Consider the following 11,195-nt stretch of genomic DNA (forward strand, 5'->3'; position numbering starts at 1 on the left):
ATATAATGTTGATAATAAGAGGAAATGTTAAGGAGAAAAGAAACCGGTGGCGTGATAGAAAGACGGATTCAACAGTAACATCCGCTATGTTTTTCCATTTTATAATTTTGTTTAATGAAAATCATGAAATTAAAAGTTTGTCATGTAAATGTGTAGAAATATTGAAGCGTGAAAAATTGTTTAAAAGAGGAGAAAGATGGAATATCATAAGAAATATCATAGTGCTTAAGGTTCAAAGCTGTATAACTGAGAGGAGACCTCCACGCAACCTTTAAAGAAATGCGGAGAACCGACCAGGGCTTCTGACCTAATGTCCAATCCTCACCTTCTCGTGGGGCACCCTGTTGGGTATCTACTTTGATACTGAACGAACGAGGATGGGCTGGCAATTTGGGATTAACTGACCAAATTGTATTCTTATTGGCTTAAACCAATATACAAAATGATGGTACAACATGACAAATTTTCATGCCTGCTGGGGGCGCCGCCCGGTTAAACAAGGCCCCCGTTGTTTTCGCCAGGGAACGAGGGCGAACAGCGAAAAATCAGCTACTGGAACAAATCCTGAAACACGCCCCAACTCATCATCACCAGAGTTAAAGATCGGTACTATCAACATAAGAAACCTAAATGGCAAAGAAATGGAGTTAGCGGAGGAACTGAATACGTACCAGATCGACATAATAGGGATGACTGAAACAAAAAATACAAAAACTGGTGAGAATTTTGTAAGCAATAAATACAAAATGTTATATTCAGGCAATAAAAATCAGGGAAAAGAAGGAGTAGCTATAGTGTTAACTAATTACGAGGCTAATCTTCTTGAATGACAGGCAATATGAAGTGGAGTGGAGTGATGTGGGCAAATATCAGAATGGAAAACTAGCCAGTGAGATTTATTTGTGCCTATTGTTTCACAGAAAGTAAAGTAGAAGTGGAGGAAATTTTCGAGACTTTAGAGAAAGCAACTGATGAGGATTTAAATTGCAGAGTAGGAAATCATTATGAGACTTACAGAAACATTTGGGGAAAATTTGGGAAAAGAGCATAGCTAATAATAATGGCAAATACCTGTTGGATTTCTGCTCAGGACATGGACTGCTTATTACTAACACCATGTTCCAACATAAAAATGTGCACAAATTCACATGGAGAGAAGAAGCAAGGAATAAGAAAAGTCTCATTGACTATGTTATTGTTGACAGTGATGTTTTCTCCCTGGTGAAGGACACCAGAGTGTACAGAGGAGTTGAAATTGGAAGTGATCACTATTTAGTCTTGAGCAGGATAAAATTGAATTTCATATTGAAAAGAATAACATGTAAGAACGTTTTAAAGTGCATAAAAGTTGAGCATCTCTCAGGTGTGAACTGTAGACTAAAATACACAAAGATTATTGAAGAAAAGATGAAAGAGTTTGAGAACAGGAATCAAACCTTGGAGATTCAGTGGCAAACTCTGAAGGAAACATTGATTGATTTTGCCAGAGAGGCCTGTGGTGAGGTTGTGTGCAAAGATAAAATAATCAGAACTCCCTGGTGGACACAGAAAGTTAAAGAGGCAGTGAAGGAAAAGAATGAAGCATATCGAAAGTTTTTGGCGAATAGGTCATCTGTAAAAACCTAATTTCGGATAACTTCAGAAATAAGTAGCAGTCATTCTTGACAAGATTCAGAATGAGCATAAAATCAATCATTCGCTGACCGTTGTGTTCGACCGTGTATGAGAGAGTTGCCACAATAAGCAAATGTTACAGTATTTCAGTCGAAATAGTGTAACATTCAAATTACAAAAAATAATGCTAAACACTATTGTGAATCAGAGTGATTTGAAGAGAGTCATGATTATTAATAACTGCAAGGCAAACAACTTTCTTAGGTTTCACCGAATGAAAAGGAGAAAAAATGTGATAGCGGATCATGAAAGGGAATTCTCATATAAAACGACTGCAATGGTAAATACATTACGATGGATATCAGAAAATGTTTCAACTTATATTGTGAATTATAAATTGCATTTCTTACAAATGAAACGTTATTGCACTTGAGGTTACGTGTGTGTATGAAAGAGAGAGAAAGTGTGTGTGTGTGTGTGTGTGTGTGTGTGTGTGTGTGTGTGTGTGTGTGTGTGTGTGTGTGTGTGTGTGTGTGTGTGTGTGTGTGTGTGTGAGAGAGAGAGAGAGAGAGAGAGAGAGAGAGAGAGAGAGAGAGAGCATGTGAGAAAATGAATGTGTGTGAGAGACAGAGAGAAAGGGAATGAATGTATGAGAAAGAGAGAGAGAAATAGTGACTGTGAGAGAGACAGAATGTGTGAGAGAGAAAGAGAAAGAGAGAGTGTGTATTTCAGAGAAATAATCTGAATAATCTGAATAATCTGAAAGAAAGAATGTGTGTGTGTGAGAGAAAGAGAATGTGCGTTTGAGAGAAAGAATGTGTATGTGTATGGGAGAGACTGTGAGAGAGAGAATGTGTGTGTGTGTGTGAGAGAGTGAGAAAGAGAGTGTATGTGTTTGAGAGAAAGAATGTGTGTGTGTGTGTGTGTGTGTGTGTGTGTGTGTGTGTGTGTGTGTGTGTGTGTGTGTGTGTGTGTGTGTGTGTGTGTGAGAGAGAGAGAAAATAGGAATGTGTTAGAAAGAGAGTCAGTTTTGGAGAGAGAGAGAGAACGATAGAGCTTGTGTGTGAGAGAGAGAGAGAAAAAGAAAGAAAGAGAGTGTGTGTTTTAGAGAAAGAATGTGTGTGTGTGAGAGAGTATGAGAGAGAGAGAAAGAGAGGCTGTGTGTTTGAGCGAAAGAATGTACGTGTGAGAGAGAGAGAGAGTCTGAGAGAGAAAAATAGAGTGTGTGTTTGAGAGAGAGAGAGAGAGAGGGAGAGATAGAATGTGTGTGTGTGTGTGAGAGAGAAAAAGAGAGTGTGTTTGAGAGAAACTATGTGTGTGAGTGTGAGAGAGAGAGAGAATGTACGTGGGATAGAGAGAAAGAGAGTACTTTGAGAGAAGGAATGTGTGTGTGTGAGAGAGAGAGACAGAAAGATGTGTTTGAGAGAGAGAATATGCATGAGAGAGAGAGAAAGAGAGTGTGTGTTTGAGAGAGAGAGAATGTGTGTGAGAGAGAGAGAGAGAATGTGTGTGTGTGAGAAAGAAAGAAAGAGAATGTGTGTGTGAGAAAGAGAGAGAGAGAATGTGTGTGTGAGAAAGAGAGAGAGAATGTGTGTGTGTGTGAGAAAGAAAGAGAGTGTGTGTTTGAGAGAAAGAATGTGTGTGAGAGAGAGAGAGTGTGTGAAAGAGAGAGAAAAAGAGTGTGTGTTTGAGAGAGAGAAAATGTGTATGCGTGAGAGAGAGAGAGAGAATGTGTGTGTGAGAGAGAAAGAATGTGTGTGAGAGGGAAAGAGTGTGTGTAAAAGAGAATGAGAAAGAGAGTGTGTTTGAGAGAGAGAGAGAAAGAGTGTGTTCCTGAGAAAGAATGTGTTTGTGAGAAAGAGTGTCAGAAAGAGAGAGAGAGTGTGCGAGAGAAAGATAAAGAGAAATAAAGAGAGTGTATGAGAGAGAGAATGTGTGCATGAGATAAAGGGTGTGTGTGTGTGTGTGTGGGATAGAGAGAAAAAGAGTGTGTGTCAGAAATAGGGAGAGAGAGTGTGTATGTGAGAGTGAGAAAGAATGTGTGAAAGAGAGTGTGAGAGAGTGAGAAAGAGAGTGTGTTTGAGAGAGAGAGAGAGAGTGTCAGAAAGAGAGAGAGAGTGAATACGTGTGTGTGTGTGTGTGTGTGTGTGTGTGTGTGTGTGTGTGTGTGTGTGTGTGTGTGTGTGTGTGTGTGTGTGTGAGAGAGAGAGAGAGAGAGAGAGAGAGAGAGAGAGAACGAGAAAGAAAGAGAGTGTATGAGAGAGAGAGAGAATGTGTGTATGGGACAAAGGGAGAGAAAGAGAGTGGTGTGTGTGTGTGTGTGAGAGAGAGAGAGGGAGACAATGATATAGGCCAATTCTTGGGCTGTAGCATTGATCCGATACACAACTGGCATATTAGTTTGGACAAAAGAAGACCTGGAGAAATTGTACTGCAGAACTAGAAAATTAATGGCTGTGCATCATTCGTTACATCCACGAAGTGACGTTGACCGGTTGTACCTTCCTCGGAGAATAGCTGGACGGGGCCTGCTGCAAGTGAGACAGACTGCTGAAGAAGAAATTAGTTCAAAAAGTTACATTAGCATTAGCTCTGAGCGAATGCTTCAAGCAATTACACAAGCGGGCCTTCCAAAAGCAACATAAAATAAATCCGATTACAAAAAGGAAAATAACCGATATGTGCACTGGAAAAATAAACCCTTGCATGGCCAATTTCTTCGAGAAAGCAAGGAAAAAATTCACGTGATCAAGACGTGGCAATGGCTACAATATGGATACATTAAAAGAGAAAACAGATAGATTCATTCTAGCAGCTCAAGAACAGGCATTACAAACTAATGCAATCAAAGCAAAAAGTTTGAACATCAGTGACTGCAGCAAGATACTCAAGCTGACTAGAAATACCGCCGTGATCAAGTAGCCAACATAACTCATTGGCATGTATGTATGCAAAAATATGGCTTTCCTACTTCTGATAACTAGTGGCAACATAAAATGGAGACAGTATTGGAAAACAAAACAGCAAAAATTCTCTGGGACTTTAGAATACAAACTGATCGGCATTTGGAACACAATAGACCTGACATCACAATTATCGAACGGGTTGGATTATTGATATCGCAGTACCCAGTGATAACAACATTAACAACAAAAAACTGGAGAAAATTACTAAATATCGAAATCTGGCAATCAAAGTTGGCCGGCTATGGCTTAAACACACCAAAGTCATCCCAATAGTTATCGGTGCTCTTGGCGCGACTTCAAAGAAGCTATCCAAGTATTTACAAGAATTAAACATCAACGAAATGACCCTATATGATCTACATAAAACAGCATTACTTGAAACAGTCTATATTTTACGACTCTACCTGACAGACTATTCTTAATTCTTGGGTGGAATCTGAATTGTTCTGAATCACCAGCCAAATTGTTGTTTGAAAGATATCTTGTTTTGACTGTGTATCAATTATGTGAATAAAATAATAATAATAATAATAATAATAATAATAATAATAATAATAATAATAATAATAATAATAATAAATTGTTGTTCTTTAAAAGTTATAATTAATATAATTGAACTGTTTTTATAATTATTCACAAACAATATATGAATCTTGGCTTTCAAATAACTCATTTGGTAGAGAAGCCTCAACTCAATCAGCAAATACGAGGATCTTCGTTTGGATTGGAATCCTGTCTAAGAGGAGAAGGATCATTTTTTGGACTTTTCAAATGAAGCTGATTTAGCTGTCCTAATACAGAGATGTAAGACGTTTTTTATCTATAGAAAACTTTGCCTTTTACCCCGAAAAAACATGTAACTAACAGATATAGTACACTGACCTCATAATGTATTGTTTTAGTTGCTTGCTAATAATTCCAAAACTCATCCGATTTAAGAGCATCGGTTCTTTGTTATAGCAGTTTGAGGCGAGATACACTTCTAGAGTGTACTCGACAGAAATAGCTAGCGATTGATCTGGTTTCAGTCTCATGTAAAAATAAATATTTAAAAGTAAATATATCGAAATTATCCAAATATCACACCCACTTTTCTCGTATGCATACTTTGTTCTGCCATTTTTAGCCTGTGGTGGCCTGAAGATCCTAAAATGTATAAGACAAATTTAAATGTTGCTCTGGAGCGAACCGCATGCACATCACATCTTTCTATGTTTAGGGTAATATTATTTTCAGTTTAGGAGCGAGGTTTTAAATCAGCGATCTACCGGGTCTGTTTTGTGCTGGAGAGTGGGCTGATTTAAAACTTGCTTGCTATGTTTTCTTGTGATTTCTACTATTCAAATGCAGCGCAAACTGTTCACTGTAAAGCACGTGGACAGTGCTTCGATTGTGGTGATATTAAAACGCTTCAGATATCAATCATAAGTAAAACATCTGACCAATTCTGATGCTTACAAGTCTCGACTGATGCTAGTTGCCATCTTGTAGAGCGACACAACAAGCAAATCTCAGCTTCATTTTTGTTAGGATCCCATACCGACCATTCACTTAAAGTCCATAAAGAAGATTACTCTTCGGTCCAAGGTTCAAACCTAAGGATGTCCGCAAGAGGTGCACTAATGCAGTGTGCACTAATGAAACCGCATCGTCTTCTTAGACCGGGAAGTTAAATTCCATCGCCAACATTCGGTGATCTTCAAAGCTGCGCGGTGGACAATGGGTACAAGGAAACATATGGGATGGCACTGCCTACACAAACAAATGGCAATCCAGAAAAGGAGTCGAAGAAAAGGAGAAAGTATACTCAATGATTAGCACACTTAGCACAAATTAGAATCGATCAAACACATGCCACAAAAATGCAAGAATTGGAAGATCTTAAATTTCGATAACGTTAGTGTATAAGGAGTACTAGGAACAGTTGGATGCATGAAATACAAACTAACGGAAGATAAAACGCAAGAAAAGAGATCCGTAAGGGAAATACAAAATGAAATAAGCCATCCAAAAAATGGACCATATCATTAAAAAAAAGGGGAAAGCGAGAGATAGAGGGAATATCAAGAGTGAGAGAAGAGACGGTTTCAAGCCATTGTGGAAAAAAACATCTACAAATTCCTATGGAGTAAATCTGAGATATTCATGAGGAAATGGGAGTGGAGTCGAGAATATTTAATTTTAAACTTCTGCTGATATAAGTATCCTACGAGTATAATTCTGGAATTCTACTAGCTATCCGAGATAAAAAGGAGTTCTGTAACGTATCCCAGGAGCTGTTTTGAACAACACAGATATGAAGACATTGATTTTTTGTTTTTTAAATTTGTATATCTAATAACGCTATTTATCCACTAAATCAGTTTTCAAAATGATTAGTTTAGCATTAAATTTCATTTGCTTATGTCGTTTTCCGTGCATGTAATTTCCTTGAAAGCAAATAAACATTTGTTTTGATATTTATAATAACAAAATAACAAACCCTACGTTTTCAATTGAATTAATATCGTAACAAATGGAACGACCTCTTTGCATTCATCATGTCGTGTGGTTCACTTTGTAAGCGGTAGCATTACTGGTCGCTCCAATACATAAAAACCTAATAATTTAATCTTCGTAATAAATAAATAATTATACTTAAAAATTTATCTGCCACCTAAACACATTCACAAACACCTATGCCGCAGTAGGATTCAAACTTACAACATTTTCGATGCAAATTGATTTTGTTAGTTCTTGCTTGGAGCTCGCATTGACATACAAAAAAAGGTGCATGGTAAAGAACACAAAATCAATTACCTAAAAATGATCTTGCGTAATTCTATTAGGCATATACACACGTATCAGATGAACACTGTCTGCCCTTTATATCTGAGATATTATGCTCAAACACATTCTTGCTGGAAATTCATCCCATGTCATCTTATTTTTCATTACCATCTTAGACTCATCGTCCTGTTTCAATGAAGTGAGTTGGCTTTCTAAATCTAATTTTACTAATGAAAACAAGTTTAATCCCATGTGTGCTATTATCGGTTAGACGGAAATCAGCGTCGATCGTTTTCCAATTAAAGAACATCTTTGTTACCGACTTCTTTACTCTATAAAATATTACTTTCTCGACACTTATATGATGTGATTTAGCATAACTAATACAAATCTTCACGTTCTCTATTTTCGGTTTAGTACAGGATCTTACAGAATATACTATACGATAAAATTCATTTTTAAGATAAATAGTTAATAATAATAATAATAATAATAATAATAATTTCTAACAGATGTATATTATAAACGTTTATTCATACTCACTGTTGCAGAAAAGATCGTTTATTTTGGTTTGTTGCCTTTGTAATTCTTTCCTAAAATATTAACAACATGGGTTGATCATACTCAAGTACAACAATTTCAGAACTTGGCTATTTTATGTATTAAATTATAAAAAAATAAAAGAAAAAAATTAGAAGGTCGGCTATAAAACCTTATTACATTGAAAATTAAAACTCCTAGATTTCAAAAAATTTTTGCAAGGGGTTTAACACTTCTTATTTTATATATGTCTATATTTTCAACAAGTTCGCAAGGAAAAAAAGATGGATAATTAAGGAATACTTTCGGTAAGAAAAGCGTATGTTGTTAATACCAATTGGAGCAAGTTATCGATGATTCCACTTTGTGTACACGACTTCCCGCAAGCTTTTGTAAAAAGTTGATCATTCTTTCTATTAGTATGAAGACTTGTTTGTCACTGAAGGCTTCAAATTTTTGCAATGATCTACTGAATATTTCCAGGATAGGGAGAAAGAAGGAAGCAACTGATTATTGTCATAAAGTGTCGTGCGTACTTCTTTAAAATGATTTGACTCCAATGGCGATTGGACACTCAAACAACGCGCGCACACACACACACATCACCAGCGCGAAAATAACATAATTACTAATTTTAGAGATTTATTGATCAATGCTAACATCTTAAGTGTTTATTCTGAATTATAATCAAATACTTGTATATAGAGAGAGACTGATTACTTCCCATCAATTGCCTTAGTATACGATAATGTTAAGCACATTTTCTTTCAGACGTGTATATTGCTGTGCATTATGGGAAGAGTCGCTATTCGAGGCAGGTTTCAGTAAAAGCTAAATCAGTGGGATTAAACAATAATATAATTTCTTAGAAAGTTACTTTAAGCTTTAAACACGTTTTATCAATTATACGGTAGAATAGGGTCCAATATCGACGAAAATAGATTCAAAAACTCATCTGAGCACTGATACATATTCATTCGAAAAGAAAATATATATTTAAATGAAGTATTTCCAAAGATGGTTGTTGTCATACTCACATATCGACACATTTGCTTTGTTTTTCAGAATGCTTGGATCTTGGAGCCTTCCTCATGTTCTTGTGTGTGTGTGTGTGTGTGTGTGTGTGTGTGTGTGTGTGTGTTGAGAATAACCTCCGATTATTGTTTGTGTGTGTGTTCCCCCTCCCTTTCGAGTCTTTGTTCTCCCGACATAAGGAGAGAAGTTTTAATAACCACCGGATGGAACTCCTCTCGATAAGCCGAGACAATACAGACTCGGAAAGGTAAAATACATACAAAATGATTGTCTTTAGGCAAGAGATGGATTTCAGTGGCCCTCGAGGAGATCACTTCCCTACTTATTGGAGACTTGAAGTGGCTTGGAAAGTTCCATGTTTGGTCTCTAGAACGGGATTTCCAGACTATCTATAGGTTTACAACCTCTCATTGGTAGGATTGACAAACAAAATTACAAATAGCAGTTTTCAAAAACTGAAGTGTTCTGTCAACTACGTTAACTTTCACAGAGTAGCTTCACTGCACTACCTACTGGTTGTACCGCAGAAACAGTTTCGCAGTACACGTTACGAAGGACAAGAGAAATTTAAAAACCCGCACTTGAACTGAAAAAAAAAAAAAAAAAAAAAAAAAAAATATATATATATATATATATATATATATATATATATATATATATATACTGCGCACGAGACCTTCGCTTTACGGTGTTAAATATTTTAGTTTTGTTTTCAAATAAAAGTGAAACGAACTAAGATTTTGAACACAAAGTGCACTTTCTTGTAATTATGTGCAATAATTTCTTTATCTGCCCTTTTATTATCGTAGATTTATTGCTTCACTAAGAAGGACAAGTGTCAAGACGGCAAGTTTTAATGTTATTTTATTTCATTCTTATTCAGCACTAAACTGTTAATATGTCAATATTTCATTAACTTAATTATTATTAATTTATATTTGGAAAGCTACAGATGTTATTTTTTACGCGATTCCCTCACAAGAAATATTGATGACATTTTGGTGTGCGAGTGCGCTCAGAGACAGGCATCGCTAAAACTCTGCTCTAAGAAAACCACACCAGGCCTCCGTTAAACAAGATGGCGGTCGCCTGTAAGGAGATGAAAATTATCAAAATTCTATGGTGATAACGTGCCTATGCTATAGAGGATAGTTAAGACGAAGGTAGACAAGGGGGAGGAAAATTTGTACCTTTACTCAAGTCGAGGTAGAAATGCCATCTAGAATTAATTCTCATAGACATTACAAAGAAACTAATTTATTATTATTATTATTATTATTATTATTATTATTATTATTATTATTAAGAGAAACCAGGAAGCCAGGGACTTCACATACTACTCACACCAGCTATCACACTTATTCTTGAATTCATTCACATTGCTTGCACTCACAACATCCAATGGCAATTCATTCCAATCACGCACCACCCTATAAGAGAAAAATCTAGCCCTCACACCCTTCTTAGCGGCATTCTTTCTTAGCTTCCAAGGATGCCTTCTTGTCCTTTCCCCGTCCTCCATAAATTGAAAAAGTCCATCAACTGAAATCCTGTATGAACGTTTCAGAAGTTTGTAAGGCTCCATAATATCACCCCTCTTTCTCGTGTTTGCTAGTGTATGCACCGTCTCAACATCTCTCCACTCTTAGCACTTCTAATATTATCATCATTATTTAACAGCTCAGTTCATAAATTTACCATTTCTTTTTCTTTACTTTATTTCATAATTTACACACACACAGTATAATGCGCGTACACACACATGAATTAAAATGACAAAACTGCTGTAATATATTCATATTATTTTATACCTTCTATACATATTTCGCTCATCGATATAATATGATTTCAGATGTGCGTATCACCTTGTCTCGCACTCTCTGTCTCCTTCCTTTTAACGTTATCTGCTATTTTTTTTAAAAAAAATTCTAGTATATTAGTATTTTAATTATGCGTGTGTTGTTTCAGCAAAGAAAATATTAAGAGTAGTAATATTATAATTTTAGTATAATATTATATTTTTTACGATTATAAAAACATCATAAAAATATTATTATTGATAACGTTTGATTGATTGATCTTTAAAATTTTTTGACTAACTTCATTAATTACTAATTAAATGAAGTTAAATAAAAGACGCAGATCGCATTCATAAAAGGGTATTTTAAAAAAGTCTAATCATTCTTAAAATGATCAATAACACGCAGCACTTCTGGGGTGAACTTTTCACCCCAGAAGTGCTGCACGAAGATACGCAAAGATGCCTAAGGG

Source organism: Typopeltis vanoorti, chromosome 3 (assembly GCF_054136105.1).
Source record: "Typopeltis vanoorti isolate ZY-2024b chromosome 3, IOZ_Tvanoo_1.0, whole genome shotgun sequence".
NCBI lineage: Eukaryota > Metazoa > Arthropoda > Arachnida > Uropygi > Thelyphonidae > Typopeltis > Typopeltis vanoorti.